The 16,783-nt window shown below is 41.7% G+C and overlaps 1 protein-coding gene and 1 long non-coding RNA gene across 7 annotated transcripts in view; both read left to right on the top strand.

Moving 5' to 3' along the window:
* CHL1 (cell adhesion molecule L1 like) overlaps positions 1-16,783 on the top strand; it is a 216,862-nt gene that overhangs the window by 92,184 nt on the left and 107,895 nt on the right. The gene's annotated exons all lie outside the window — the stretch shown is intronic.
* Positions 13,831-16,783, top strand: part of LOC309365348 — a 110,848-nt gene continuing 107,895 nt past the window's right edge. Inside the window, exon 1 of the long non-coding RNA XR_014166039.1 lies at positions 13,831-13,972. This is a non-coding gene — a long non-coding RNA (uncharacterized lncRNA). The remainder of the gene's footprint in view (positions 13,973-16,783) is intronic.

Here is a 16,783-nt window from a genome sequence, read left to right as displayed (position 1 = left end):
TGCATTTTGGATCCTATTCAACTCAGTACATAACACTTTATGTGAAGGGGGGGGGAGAAATATCAGAGCCTAGCTGTGCCAATTTTTAATAAAGCTGGTCAAAGGAGAGAAATGACAGCAAGGTGCATAAACTCTTACACAAACCCATTTGGGGTTTTAAAATCTCTAACCGTGTTGGTGATGCTCACTGGTTTGGGTCCAGATACAGCTTTGAAGACTTTCATGCTCATTTCAAACAGACCACTATGAGCATTAGGTGCCCTGAATTGTTTTCAGCAGAGACTTTATGACTTACACACACACACACACACACACACACACACACACACACACTACTTACTGTAGCAAGGATCACAGTACTGGTAGCACTCCAGGCATGAGAGGAGTGAAGAAAGAAGATTTGAACTTCTTTCCCCACACTCTCCAGTGTTCCGATGGCACTCCAGGAAGGGAGGACACAGTGGCCTTGGGAAGATGTGGCTTTAACATGGGCCAATGGAGAAGAGCTTTTGTCTTGTGTGGAGAAGGTCCCGGTTCAATCCCTGACATCTCCAGGTAGGGCTGAGACAGCCCTGAAGAGATGCACCAGTCAGTGTAGACAATACAGAGCAAGATGAACCAGTGGTCTGATTCAGCAGCTTCCTAGGCTATGGCTTGCTATATGAGTAAAAAGGTAAAGGACCCCTGGACACTTAAGTCCAGTCAAAGGCAACTATGGGGTGTGGTGTTCATCTTGCTTTCAGGCCGAGGGAGCCGACGTTTGTCCACAGACAGCTTTCCAGGTCACGTGGCCAGCATGACTAAATGACTTCTGGTGCAATGGGACACCATGATGGAAACCAGAGCACACACAAATGTCACTTACCTTCCTACCTATTTATCTACCTCCACTGGCATGCTTTTTAAATTCTAGGTTGGCAGGAGCTGGGACCAAGCCACGGGAGCTCACCCCATTGCAGGGATTTGAACCGCCGACATTCTGATTGGCAAGCCCAAGAAGCTCAGTGGTTTAGACCACAGTACCATCTGCGTCCATTTTGCTATATGAGTGTTCTTGGGTAGATGGGGAAAGGTGGAGGGCTGACTGGTTTACAGCCATTTCTCCTAAAAGCAAAACAAGATATTCCATGGAGTTTCTGTGGCTATCGAAGAACACAAGCAGAATAGCAGAAAACATGTTTTGTAGATCTCTGCACCTGATCAATGCAGCAATGTTTAGGTACCTAGTGAAATGAATCTGAAACCTTGTGTTCACTACAATCGTACCCATCCTATGAGAATTCTATCCAGGCTTCTGCCTTTCCAGGTTGGTGGGGTGGGGAGAGCAGAGCAGACGCATTCTCATTAAGTGCCTGGTTGGCCAGTTCTTTGCTGCAAGAAAGGCAGAGGCGCAGGGAATATCATGAGAGTAAAGCTTTGTTGTTCTGAATACCACTGTAATATCTGTATTGTTGGATACATTTTGGTGTGTAATGAGCTCATTCCCAGTGCTAAATCACCCCAAATGGTTCTCACGCTGTCCAAGTTAGTTCATGTGCTGGGCAGGAGAGTTAATTAATCTTTTGGCAGAAAGAATAGCCGTTTTTATTGTCCATAGTGCTGCAATGCATCAATTTAATGGCTATAGAAGACTATTTTGCCGTACATATGTCTCTGAGACACTGAGGATATTTCAGCAATGCACTAGCCTCTTTGTTCATCCTCTGGCACTTTGGAAAAGCTTTCTTTCTGTCAGTGTCAAAATCTTGCAGCCAAATACTACCTTGTTTCCTCTCTAGAGAAAAATTGCAACATTTCAGTTTGTAAGCACAAAACCCTTTATGCGAGAGCGCCTGAAAACAGTCCAAGAGAAAATTTGGATTTGTGGTACTGCCCGACGAATCAGCTACTCAGCTACCGCTATTCAGGACGAGCTTCAAATTTTGCTGGTTGACTTTGTATTTACAGTACTATTATTTATTATTGAAGACACAGGGCTTCCAAAATACAGCATCACTTCCAAACAACGAATGCTGGACATCTTTCCCCTATTTGAGGAGATAGCTAAGTGTCCATGGGCATTTCCAAAAATGGGCATCTGTACTCAGAAGCGAGAGGGAAAGTGTGTGTGCTTAAAAGCTGTTGTAATGTTTCCCCTATGAATGCTGCCCAAGAAAAGACACCAGCTATGAATAACAAAGACTCCACCTCCTCCATTCCAGATGCTTGCTTCCTCAACTAACCATCCTGGCATACAATCACCCCTTCAGTATTAAAATAGATATATTAGTATAAAATACTAGGTTTTCTTAAACCCATTTTTTTTAATGAGAGAGAGAGAGAGAGAGAGAGAGAGAGAAATACTACCATGGTATTTATTCTGTGATGCCTTATTTGCATGGTAAACCTCTAGCCTGTGGTTCAACCTCTTTTGCATTGTACGTTAAATTTACAGAAGAAATTGGAACAATCTCTTTTCAGTGTGGAAAACTTGTGCGTGCCCCACAGAGGAGAAATGGGTTCTAAGGATTTCTAGTTAAGCCCTCATTGTATTGTAACCATTCATACTGGAGATTGGATATAATACTGGGAATTGAATATTGAGCCCTCAGATATAAAAATATGCATATTGAGCATACTTGGAAGAAAGGGGTTGTCTAGGTGAACATAAAGGGTACAGCTGCCCAGGTTGCTTCTGAAAAGAGTAGCCTTAGACACAGGATGGGTCACAAAAGAATACAAGGCTCTTAATATGGGACAGTAATATGTAGCAGGGCATTGTTGTGATTGTGGATTGTGCATTTGCACATCCAAGAGTTTTATAACCTAGGGCACTTATTTTTTAGGGTATTCTGTTTTCCAAGTCAACAGAGCATGGCACTTAGCCTTTGGCAGTCAAGCAGTTTTGTCATAGTTGCCAATTTCAAGTGGTCATGGTATGCTGAGAGATGTTGTGGGGGTGCAGAGATGAAATGGAGGTGAGCAAACAACAGAAGACCCAAAGATGTTAAAAGGTAGTGTTCCGGCAGGTTTATGTGGAACATCTCCAACTCCTCGAAAGATTCCATCAACGGTGTCTCCGAAAAATTTTACACATCACTTGGGAAGACAGGCGAACTAATATCATTGTACTGGAAGAAGCAAAGATCACCAGTGTTGAAGCAATGATTCTTCAACATCAACTTTGCTGGACTGGTCATGTTGTGCTTGATGACCGTCTTCCAAAGCAACTACTCTATTCCGAACTTAAAAATTGAAAGCATAATGCTGGCAGTTAACAAAAGAGCTTTAAAGACTGTCTCCAGGCAAATCTAAAAAAAATGTAGTATAAACACTGACAACTGGGAAACACTGGCCTGTGAGCGCTCCAGTTGGAGAACAGTCTTTACCAAAGGTGTCATGGGCTTTGAAGACACTCGAACTCAGGATGCAAGGGAGAAACATGCTAAGAGGAAGGCACGCTTGGTAAATCCACACCGTGATCAACTCCCGCCCGTAAACCAGTGTCCCCACTGTGGAAGGATGTGTGGATCCAGAATTGGCCTCCACAGTCACTTACGGACTCATTGTTAAAACTGTGTTTATGGAAGACAATCTTACTCGGCTACGAGTGATTGCCAAAGAAGAAGAAGATGTGGAACAGTGTAACCAGGTTCCAAAGCTATGTGCTGCTTCAGAGATAAGCAACAGAACTTACCAGCATCGTGATTAGAAATGGATCAGGGGCATGTCTGAGAAGCAGCACTGACTATTAACTAGTTTGTAATTTGGCATGCGCATTTTGGACTAACCCTTGTTTCTGAACAGTTTTGAAAGCCAAGCCCACTTAAGCCATATTGCAATTGTGTGATCTGAGGGTTGCCAAGGTGTGGATAACTATGGCAAGGCCACCTCTGTCCAAGACGGGTTGGAGCAGCTAGTGTACCAACCTCAGTTGATATAAGATGCCCTGTTCCATGGATGCCATATAGGCTTGATCTGCCAGCATCCTCATCCTTTAGGAGGAACACAATCCTATTAAAAAATAGATCAAGCACCATCTTCTTTGCCAGAAGAACTCCACACCAATAGTACTGTGTTTGGGCTGGCGTTTTCATCAAATACTCAGACCTTTATGATGGATTGTACTATAGCATCAACAACCATTTCACTGTGTGTGTGGTTTCAGCAGAGCATTTCCATCCAGTCAAGATTCTCAATATGCTGACAGAGGTTGTGAGGATTGGTCCTTGCTTGAGTAGGTAGGAAATTAACACACTGCTCAGATAAATGGAGAAAAACTGAAAAAAAGATAAAAATGGAATAATATTGGGAAAGCATTCCTAGTCCCACTGGAGCCATACAGGCTCGGACTACAAGGGGCAGTATATCCATCTCCATATTTCCAGCTGTCTTCCTCATTGACTTTAGTGTGAGATGAAGTGGCCTACAAGAGAAAAATGTGAGGCTGTTCAGATACTTTATGACAGAGAGAGGACACTTAATGATTGTGTCAAGTTGATTAAAAATACAATTTAAAAGAGCAAAGTCCATAGAGAGAGTATTTAAATGAGGATTTATTGTTTAGGTCAAAGTGTTTGGGTTTTGTGGTTAGCCAGTTTGTTCAAGAGAAAGAAGTAGTTTCTTTATTTTCTCTTCTAGACAGAAGAAATTGAAGGTTTTTACACCAGCTTCCCATAGGGTTTTGCTTCTGAATACCCTTTTTGGGGGGGTGGGATGCAATATTATGAAACACTTTAAGACTACTGTAATTCGATGAGGCATTAACATAAATGACTATCATCCGAGTTAATGTATTCTGGAATTACACGCCTGTGCATATATAAATAAGGCGACAAAGATAAGCAGTTTCTCATATCTTTGATTGTAATGGGCTTACACGCTGGAAACATTAGTGGGAACGTATAAAATAAGATACCGTAGGAAGAATGAGTGTTTTTTTTTTAAAAAAATGAAGAATTGGCTTAAAATGGTAATTATATTAATGAAATCATCTTATTATTCTGCTTTTTTAAAAAAGAGAGCTTAGTACCTTGTTTCTTTCAAGAATGTTAGAAATGGCACATTCCTAAAGATCTTGTTGAGATATGCAGGGAGGAAAAATCTGGAGAGATGACTGGCAACTGCAGGGTGCAGGGAGGAATTGAAAGAAACTTAATGTTTCCCTTTGAGGATTCCAGTCTTATCTTTTCTGCTTCTAAAGCTTTTTGCTGGAGGCTAGTGGCAGTGCCCCAAAGGCGCTGTGCATGTGTGTGTGTGTTTGGATATGTATAGCCAGAGTACTATAATTCAGAATTCTTATTTCATTACATGCTAAAGCTACAGTGTAGGAATAAAGAACCATCATTTACCCAAAGACATTATCAAAACAATACTGGAAAAGTTGGACAAACCCATCTATTGTTGTGTTATTATGCAGCCAAGGCCAGGATTTATCCCTCCTCATGCAAAATGTGTGGTTTTATAAGGCTCTATTATGTTCACAGCACCAAGATACCACCAGAGTTTTAGCATCTAGACCACCACACTATTTCTACAACCACACATCACTTTATTTTAAAACCCACATCTCTGAGACATTTTGTACCAGAGAAATGGGGTGGGGGGGAGCTTGGATGAGTTGCACTACTTCTTATCACACTTTTGAAGGCATATCCTTCATTCATCCAGCGAAGGGAAGAAAATGTACCATAAATTGTTCACGAATCCTTTCTCATGATTTTCTGTGACGTACGTACATTGTCGCCCTATGTTTTTGACATCATCAGGCATCGTGAACCTGGAGAAAACCCTTAGCCAATGAAAGGCATTTATTGAGCTTTTTGGTCTATTGTAGTTGGCCTTATGATATAGTAGATTAAGTTTTCGCATGTTAAAAATAGTCACATCAATCTGGCCTGTGTTTTCAGAAGAACAGCTCCAGTGATGTTCTATCTCTTGCTCTCCCACCTATTTGAGAATGTCCCCAGAGTGTGCCATATTCATTGGAATATGCCTGGTGCATTTGAATAAGCAAAAAAAATTCCACCAGTGAAATTATATGGTCAGAATGGAATGCTAAAAGAGGTTTGGTGCTGAGTTTGTGCTACATTTGTGAGCTGTTAATCAGATAAAGAACAGTAAGCTGTTGAGTGGCAAACTAGAGAAGATATAAAGCTCTTTATTTTGTATTATGGCTTAAAATAATCAGTATTATGTGGGAGCAAAGGGAGTTTATTCCACTTTTCTGATTAGCCTTTTTAGCTTGAATGGGACATGAACTCTTAAAAGGTGTGCTGCTTAGTAGAAAATATAATTCTTTGATCTTTCATCCATTGAGAGAAGCTTTTCCAGATATGTCTCCATGACAGCAGATTATTATTTACAAGAGCTAAAAAGCTAAGTGCATGAGTATTTTTCAGCACAACCCATAAGAAACTTCTCCTGCATAAAACAAATTACTCCTGAGTAGTGTTGTGGCAGAGCTCTACAATGAGGCATATACTTGAGTAGATTTCATGAGCTTTCCCATCTGCCCATAATCAATTTAGGCTTCAGATCAGGAACCTCTGGATTGGGCAGAAAAATACGGTAATCAGTTTTCTGCACCTTCTGATTGTGCATTTCTGAGAGTGTGCCTAGAAAGGGGAAACAAAACCCATGCCATATTCAGGGATCCAAAACAGGCATAGCTAATGTCTTTCACCTCCTGGTGTTAGGAACTGATGAACATGAAATACATGAAATATTTCCAGGTATTCCAACTAAATGCACTTGGGAGAACCAGCGGCCTTGTCCCTCTGACCTACGTAAGTTCATTAAACATCTGTAGACAGGCCCACGGGTACAGCTGTGCACATGCTCTTCATGCAACCAGGGCCATCTTTACCCAGGGGTGCAAGGGGTGCGGGGCACCCGGGCGCCAAACTCTGGGGGATGCCAGGCGCCCGCCGCTGAAGCCGCCTAAGCTCTTAACTATCTACCTGTTATGAAATAATAAATAATTTTGATAAGTTAGAAAAACAAAATACATATATACCTCGGTATAACCGAAATGTATACCTACTGTTTCACTAAAGGACTTTTGACTTTGTGCGCTCATTTACCAAAGACGTGCTGCGCCTGTCATTCACAATGGCAGCGCTTGCCAGACTCAATGATGGCACTTATCTTTCACAACAAGAGATAAGGCATAAGCATGGTGTCTGACATAAGCATAATGAAAGTTAATTTGGGGGCTAAACTAAATTTGGGGGCTCCGGGTGGATCTTTGCACCCCGGTGACGCATATGCTAAAGACAGGGATGCATGCAATCAAAGCTCTATGTTTCAATTCCCAGTCAAATAGAAAGAGCCCTCCCAGAGCATGTGTGTTGTTCCTGCTGGGACACACATTCTACGTATGCGCAGTTGGGGGAGGAGCTGCCTGTACAAGGCCTTCCCCTCCTTGCATTCAATGCTGCATTTGGAATGCATGAATAATGACTAGGAAGGGCTTGCGTGGTGTCTGTATAGGCATTGCTAGCAGGTTGAGGCCAGGAGCCAGTCTCCTTGAAGTATCTGATGCCTAACGACTCATAGATATCTAAAATACCAAATTATCCTATTTAAAGATCTTTATGAAACAAGAGATATTAAACACCACAAGCAGGGAAAGTAAAATATATGTTTTCTGAAGTGGCGTCTGATCTTATTTGTTTATGCCCAGGAGAGTTTTGCCTGAATAAGAACTCCAGTAATAAGCTCCTAAAAAGAGGGTTAAATATTCCTAAAGCTCTTGTGCATCATTCATGCATATATTGCCCAGAGAATCTCCATGATTTCTTAGCACAGATTTCGTAAGCTAAAGTAGGATGGTGTTTCGTGAAGCTAGGAACTGTGCAATAAAAAAATTAAAAAGAGCTTGTAGAAAAAGATTTATGTTTCCCATGGAGGATACTCAGTAATTATGTACTGGAAAAGCAGCAAGCTGGAGAGTGCATATGCAAATTTTAAATGTTAATTGTTTCTATAATGAATGTAGACTGCAGTCCTTTGTTTGGTTGTGTTCTAACAAACTGTTACTTCACTGACTTCAGCGTAGTTTATGCATGCAACATAGTCCCAGGTTAGTACAAGTTTAAGCAAACTATAGCTTATTCGGACATGAACAGGATGTCTCCAGGAGAGGAGCTAAGATCTGGCTTAGTGCAGGAGTGGGGAACTCAGGGATGGCCCAATACATTTTGGCACCTGAGGCAAATCACAAAATGGAGCCCCTCTCACTACTGGTGAAGAAAGGGGAAGTGAAGATTGACCTCAGGAACAGGTGGGGAGTAACTACACCATGATCTGCTGCCCCTGTGCATCCTACCACCTGAGGCGGTTTCCTGACCTTGTCTCATGGGTGGGCCAGCCCTCCAGGAATTGGATCTGGCCAGTGGGCTAGAGCTTAATCCCCACAAATAAACACACACATGGGCCACATTTGACCAGTGAGTCACCTGTTGATCACCTGGAATCGTTATAATGTCCAATGGACATCAATCACCAGATGTCAGTCCGTTAAAACAGCTTCCAAAGGTATTCAAAGTGACAGTACTTTGAAGAGACATTGCCTTTGAAGTCCACTTCCAAGCGGTTTCTATTGAGACCAGTTGCAAACAGATTTCGGAGTCCCTCATGGCCCTTCAGTTGATTGGCAATGAGGGATGTTGCCTTTGAAATCCCATTTCCAAGTGGTTTCAACAGAAATTGCTTGCGAAGTGACTTCAAAATGGAGGCAGCCATTCCTCTCTACCTGCCTCCCACTTGGTGATATACTATAGACAGTGACCGAAATGAGCCAAATGTATCACCACTGCTTTTGCCTCATTCTTTACTTACAGCACTCTAATGAGAATTATAATGGAAAATGAAGGTGTCCCCATTATAGATATGAAGCTCTTGTTGGTCACTCTACATTTGTCTAATTAATGTTTATTGCTTATAGCCTAGGCCATTTCAAACACTCTGCCTTTGTAGAAGTTGCACACCTGGGTTGAGGATGAGGGATGGTGGCATATGGCACACCTCTGACCTAACTGACCTAAACTGTTTTCATTGTCTGAAATGAATGTACAGGCATAGGACCTCTTAGCCAGGGTGGCAATTTATGCATAGCCAATAAGGAGGAAATGCATCACAGAAAGCAAAAGAGAACAAAGGAAGGCACAGATTTGCCTCAAATTTTCACAAGCTGATTTAGATGTGTAGATTGAGATTTGGAAATAATTACTATAATTTAAACAGAAATTCAGTACATCTCACCACAGTGGGACGGAGGTGACCTGCATGCCTCCTCAGTGCTAACTGTTGAGGGGCAATATCAAGGCCCCTGCTCTCCCTTTTTACTCTCGGTTTAGATTGGGCAGCATTTTGAAGAGGGGACCCCTTCAACTACAGAATTAGTTCCTGACAACCATTCAATTAGAGAACTGCCCTCACTAAAGTAAGACATATAGCTGTTATCCTACTCTCAGTTCAGTCAGGAATTGTGCCTTTGAAGAATTCTTTGTTGTAAGGAGAGGTTCCAAGATGGATACAGTATAAATATCGGAATTCCCTCTTCTTTTGTGTGTTTATTAAACATAGACAGAATTATGGAAAAGACCTATAATGACTGATATAACATATTCACTACATAACATTCAAATCCCAAATCAGCCACAAAGCCTACAAGGTGACCTTGAGCCAGTCACCGTCTCTCAGTTTAATCTACTTCACTGGGTTGCTGTGAGGATAGATTGGGGGAGAGTAGAACCTTACTACTCTGAGCTCCTTGGAGGAAGGGCAGGATAATAAATGGAATAAATCTGTGCCTCTACAGCTTGATAAGGACTTGAACTCAGATTAACTGAGTTTTGAGACGAGACTGTAGCTCAGGGGTGGGAAATCTCAGGCCTGTGGGTCAAGTATGGCCAGTCTACTCTATCTGGCCTGTGGAACTCACGCTAAGCCATCCCTCCTTCCTAGACCATACTCCTCACTAGTCCTGCTCTGCACCCTTCTTGACTGCTTTTGCTTGGCTGGAATGTGTCCTTGAACTGTGGTAATGACTGTTGCTTTCCTGGATGAAAGATAGGTAGGTGCGCATGCATGTAAAAACCTTTGACTTTTCTGGGGCTTGGTGTGTGCTTGTCAATTTCATATACCTAAGCAAAACCTCCAACATTTTCCAGTGAAACCACAGCTCTTTTCTCTCTTTCTGTATAACATGACTTAAACTGTAACGGCAAGATTAAAAACTAGGTCAACATTAAAATTGCATCATGTTAATATACTTTACATCAGCATTAGGGGAATGCAATCAAGGGAAAGGATCACAATTTATCCTTCGTGGAGATTGTTGTGACCAGCTTAATGCAAAAGAAAACCTGCGCAAAGGCTAGAGATGCTGCCAGATTCCAGTCAGGTTTACACTGGGTGGTGAATTGGTGAACCTGTGGCAAGACAGACTTCACCATGCATTTGCATGATTTAATGGCAGTGCGATATCTTCATGGGACATTTGCATAAATGGTTTCTGCACTTGCATGATGAAGCCATGGATCAAGTCAAGATGCTGCTTTTTATTATTTTTCTCTTGCTATTTATGTTGTATAGGTAGAAGCTGGGTTCCGAAGCTCTGCTTCTCATCCTTTGCCCATAGATTTAGGGCCAAACTAGATGTGATACCATTCACACAATTGTGGATTGGTGCCATGGCAGATTTGGCCTTTAGATTCTGACAGTGCTATTTTTAAGAACACAAGAGCCTGCTGGATCAAGCCAATGGCCCATAGAGTTGAGCATCCTGTTCTCACAGTTGTGAGAAACCAACAAGAGGGACCCGAGGACAACAACACTCTCCCCTCCTGTGGTTTCCAGCAACTGGTATTCAGAAACATTGCTGCCTCCAACTGTGGAGGTCGAACATAGTCAACATGGCTGGTAGCTATCAATAGGCCTCCCCTTTACGAGTTTGTCAATTTTTCTTTTAAAGCTACCCAAGTTAGTGGCCTTCACTGCTGCTTGGGGGAGTGAGTTGCATAGTTTTATGTGTTGCACAAAGAAGTGCTTTCTTTTCTCCATCTTGAATTTTCCCAAACTTCGTTTCACGGGATCCTAGTGTTCTGCAAGAGGAAGATTTTCTCTCTCTCTCTATCCACTGTCTCCATGCCATGCGTGGATAACGTTTACTCTGATAATGTCTGCCTGACATCCTTTGTCATCCATTGATTGTGAAAGGTATCCAGGAAATTGATGGCAGTACAGTGGTACCTCGGGTCACAGACGCTTCAGGTTACAGACTCCGCTAACCCAGAAATAGTACCTCAGGTTAAGAACTTTGCTTCAGGATGAGAACAGAAATCACGTGGCAGCAGCGGGAGGCCCTATTAGCTAAAGTGGTACCTCAGGTTAAGAACAGTTTCAGGTTAAGAACGGACCTCCAGAACAAATTAAGTTCTTAACCCAAGGTACCACTGTAGTAGTAATGGTAAGTAAACAACAACATGTCCTTCTGATAAAGCCAACACCACGAGGGCATTCTCCCAATGTTATAGAGCTTGACAAAATTTTGTTTACAGCATTTAACAGCATCTAAGCATGCTATACTTACTTAGATTTTGACAACAGATGAACAAGCCATAGCATAGGGCTTATGTTTTGTCTAACTGATGGCCAAAGAGCTTAATGAGCTTTGAGCTAGACCAATAGCTTTAGTAACATATGCTTGCAGGAAGAATCCTACTTTTGCTGGCTGGCCACATATTACTTTTAAGCAGTAAATCTGCATTCCTTCGCTTTGCTTATACATTTATCCTTCCCATGTTTCGAACCAACCAGTGCAGTATAGACTTTTCATCCTATAACTAAGCAGATCAGTTTTTCATTTATTTGTTTTTTAAAAGCTGGTTCTCTAATGAAGAAGGGGGGGAAAGCTATGAAATGGTTTCAATAGTGGAAGCTGCATTCCGTGAGTAAATTCTAATTTTCTTTTAAACTAACCATTTTCCATCAGCCTTCTACTCCATTCTATTGAATGAGTGGATTCTGGCAGACATATGAGAAACAAGCTTTTTTAAATGTTTCCCCAAACCTTTAGCAATCCTCCTTTCATTTCTGTAAAAGAAAAGAGGAGAAAATGATTTTGTAACAAGCGATGGCTTTGATGCAGAGTAATTGTTTTACAGGTTTGCCATTGTACAGTGACATATTATATGATTATAGCTGTGATTTAAACTGAATTGTTTCCATGAGATGGAACAATTGCAAATTAAATGAGGTATAATTTACTGACTTAACCACTAATTATAGAATATTATGAAATCCTCTGGGCATATAATTACTACAAAACTTTCTTTTTCATGACTTCGTCACAAGATCATAATGCAATTGCTTAGATATTTTACGCCCTATAAAATAAAGTCATGGTTGAGTGGATTTAAATGGAAAGTGCCAAGTTTTGAGGCATTCTGTACCCTATGTGATAATAGGTTATATTCTTCTATAGGCTAGTCTTCTGAGCCCTGTCTCAGCTTTGGAATTGGGAACCTTCCAGTTCTACCCAATTCTATAAAGGATGTCAGAGTAATTATGCACTTCCTATTAGAATGACCACCAATGATATTCTCAGCTGGACTTGACATCTTCTAAGGTTGAGAAATAGCAGTACCAAACATTGTCTGACTCTTATCTGTAGACTATATTGCATAGAGTACAGTGGTACCTCGGGTTAAGTACTTAATTTGCTCCGGAGGTCCGTACTTAACCTGAAACTGTTCTTAACCTGAAGCACCACTTTAGTTAATGGGGCCTCCTGCTGCCGCCACGCCGCCGGAGCACGATTTCTGTTCTCATCCTGAAGCAAAGTTCTTAACCTGAAGCACTATTTCTGGGTTAGCGGAGTCTGTAATCTGAAGCATATGTAACGTGAAGCATATGTAACCTGAGGTACCACTGTATATGTTACTGCTGTAAACATCAATGCATAATTTAATTCAGCTTCTTCTACAAAACCAGAAAAGGCACTTGGTGTGTGAAATGCATGCATGACCTTTTTTCCAATTTCTGGGGCTTGATTGACATAGGCTATAACGTCCCCCCCCCCCCCGCTAATTATTATTTTTAGCTTAGAAGAACATTACTTCAAAGGCTCAGTTGGAGGCTTGATTCCGTGCTACAACAGTGTGATACTGTCTGATTTTCAATGCTAGTTCATCATGGAAACTCTGATAAAGAAAACTAGAACTCCTGCTCCTTGAAGGGGGCAGCATAGCTAATGCCACCCACTGCAAAGAAAAGGAGAATATGCTGGAGCAAAACTTATCTCCATGGTCTACACTGTAACCACATAGAACCCATCCATCCTGTGGATGTTATCTTCATCTGCTCTGTGAGGGTCCTCTGTAAGGGTCTGGGCACCTTCTCTGTGGACGTGTGGAGTGTAGGAACATGGAAATAGTGTTCCTTTCCAGGATTGCCTTGCTGTCACTGTCTTTAAGTGTCAGATGAAAAACATGCTTATTCATCTAGGATCTTAATTATCTGTTTATCTTCTCAGGTGGTGGGGCAGGGTGGAGTTGCAAATCTATCTGTGTGTACATATATGTATATGTTTTGTATGTGTGTGTGTGTGTGTAGTTTCAGATTGTTTAAATGCTCATTTTTATAATAGTTCAGATGATTACCCCCATACATTGAAAGAATATATGGGTAGTGTGGGATATTCCCACCCATGCTGCCAAGGCATGCGGCAGCCACAACCCCTGCTATCTGCACATTTGGTCTAATCATTATCTCCCCCCTTGTGCATGCATATATATATATATATATATATATATATATATACTCACACACATCAGTGGCCATCGAGTCTAACCCCCTGCCAAGCAGGAAACACCATCAGAGCACTCCTGACATATGGTTGTCAAGCCGCTGCTTAAAGACCTCCAAAGAAGGAGACTCCACCACACTCCTTGGCAGCAAATTCCACTGTCGAACAGCTCTTACTGTCAAGAAGTTCTTCCTAATGTTTAGGTGGAATCTTCTTTCTTGTAGTTTGGATCCATTGCTCCGTGTCCGCTTCTCTGGAGCAGCAGAAAAACAACCTTTCTCCCTCCTCTATGTGACATCCTTTTATATATTTGAACATGGCTATCATATCACCCCTTAACCTCCTCTTCTCCAGGCTAAACATGCCCAGCTCCCTTAGTCGTTCCTCATAAGGCATCGTTTCCAGGCCTTTGACCATTTTGGTTGCCCTCCTCTGGACATGTTCCAGTTTGTCAGTGTCCTTCTTGAACTGTGGTGCCCAGAACTGGACACAGTACTCCAGGTGAGGTCTGACCAGAGCAGAATACAGTGGCACTATTACTTCCCTTGAATATGTATTCCCTTGAGTATGCTCGGAGACTACCTTCACACAGTAGCTCAATGTGTTGATTGTGATGGAGTGTGTCTGCTGCTGAGAGCAGCAGGGAGCATTTCTGGAATACACCCTGATCTTGAAGGCAGGGTTAGCCCATGTAGCCTCATAACCTCCGTGGCGGATAGAATTAATACTAATGGTACCCACCCAGCTGGATTTGTGCTGTGGAACTAAGTAGAGGTACATTCAAAGGTTGAGGGCAGTAGAAATGAATATGGAATCCAATGATCCTTAGTCTTCCTAATTGGCAATCAAAATTACAGGCACTGGAGGCCACAGCATACCAATTTAAAATGTACAGTACAAACTTGATTGCATCTCTAAGATATCTGGGTATTTAATTGCCCGAGCAACCAGGAATGCCATCCTTTCTAGGCCTGTATCTTTTGTTCTTGCACATTCCATTGCTATTTCCTCAAGATGCCGTATCTTGGTGCTTGTGCTAGGAGCAGGAAACTTGGGTAGATTGGTTTGGCGCTGGTTCCTTCCTAGCCCCATTGCAAACAATGCCTGTTTAGAGTTGCTTCTATGGAAAACAACATGGGTTGGGTCCTGCCGTCTTCTGGGAAAGGTGGCAACCCTACAAGAGAGACTGCTTTCTCAGTAAAAAGACATGCAAATGCAGAGCATTAACTGAATTGTAATAATAATTAATTAGTGTTTCATGATGCATGAGCCCTTTGCGATTATTAAATGCACACATTTCTCCTCCTTTGCGAAGATGGGCTGCAGTAACAAATGCTGTACTTCACATAATGACATCAACCCTAATGGAGACATTGCCAGCCTGCAAAGTGAGGGACCCTTAAGGCAAAGACAGAAGGCTCTTAACAGACCTGTTATGTTCACAAGAATAAATGCTGTCCACAAAGATGTTCAGGGGAGAAAAGGCACAGCGGCAAATATTTAATTAAAAGAACTGCGTGGGCTGGCGAATGGAGGTAGCAGCTGCTTAAACAGAGATCTGGTCTTTAAATAAGGTAGACAAAGTCAGCTGATAAAAAGGAGACCATGTGAAAGAGCTCAAAGGCTAGGCTGTGTAATTGCAAAACTGCAAGACCTCACTCCCAATCTTCTGCTCACGTCAGCGTCTTAAACGTCAGGCTGCTCCGTATTGCTTGGCTTTCTCATTTAAAAACTCACAAATCCCAAAGTCTGGATGTATGCAGAAAAAGAAACACTCTGGTAAGTAAAGCGTGGGGGAAACGAAAGCGCCAAAACAATATTGGAAAGATCTTTTGTCTTTAACACACTTGATATCCTCAACTTATGATGATAGCTTATAAAATTCCCATTAAGATTCCCAGTGAGGGTGAATGAATATGCCGGTTTTTGTTCCTTTAGGTTTCTTGTTTTCATCTCAGTTCTCATTTGCTGGTTAGTTTGCATCAGAAAAAGAAAAAAGGTCCACATCATCATCATTATCAGTGAATCACCATTTCGAAGCAATTTACAAACGTATAATAAAGACAGCTAAAAACAGTTCTGTAAACAGAGCAACCCTCTTCCAGCAAAGATTTAAAAACAATACAAAATGAACATTTAAATCAGACACCCTTGAATCCAACTGGAAAAGAATGCAAAAACAAAAACATATTTGATTGTTCTTAGAAAGTACAAAGGGTAGGAACATGTCGTGTGTGTGTGTGTGTGTGTGTGTGTGTGTGTGTGTGTTGTTCCACAAACCAGGAGCAGCCTCACTGTAAGGCTGTGTTCCAATTTACTATGTAGCAAGATTCTGATATTGGTGGATTTCAAGGAGATACTCCCTTGCACAGCACAGTGACATACAGGGAGTATGAGGGATAAGGTGGTCTTTCCGTTAACCTGGTCCTATGCACTTCAAACAATATGTCCATTTCTGTACACAATATCATGCGTACTTTTTGCAAGCAATTTCTCCTCATATATTTATAATTTCACTAAAAAAAATTATTGTCCACATTTCCCTAATATACACTTTGCATGCATCTTTTTCATACCAAAATTCTGCGAAGTTATCATTTCAAAGGGTAGCTGTGTTTCGGTTCATGGGTTGGAACTGCCAGTTAGGTAGGTTAAAGTGCAGAGCAAATGAAATTCTTCCTTTCACCTAGTTCCTAGGCTTCAGTCTGGAGCATTTTCCTTTAAAAGCATTGATTAAGCCATGTATCTGTGACAAAACTGCTGTAACAGTCTAGTATAATAGGATGTTCACAGTGTTTATAACACTTTAGTCAGGCACGGCATCCCTTCAAGTGTGTGTGTGATGGAACTGTATTGCCAATTTTAATTTGACCAGGGAGACACAGCATTGAAAATGCATGTGCAGAGTACACAATAAGTTGCCTTATACTGAGTCAGACTGTCTAGTTTGGTATTGTCTACACTACAGTGACTGGCAATGTGTCTGCA

This window comes from Podarcis melisellensis (genome assembly GCF_964234715.1).
Source record: "Podarcis melisellensis genome assembly, chromosome: 2".
NCBI lineage: Eukaryota > Metazoa > Chordata > Lepidosauria > Squamata > Lacertidae > Podarcis > Podarcis melisellensis.
This window is presented reverse-complemented; position numbering and strand designations above follow the sequence as displayed.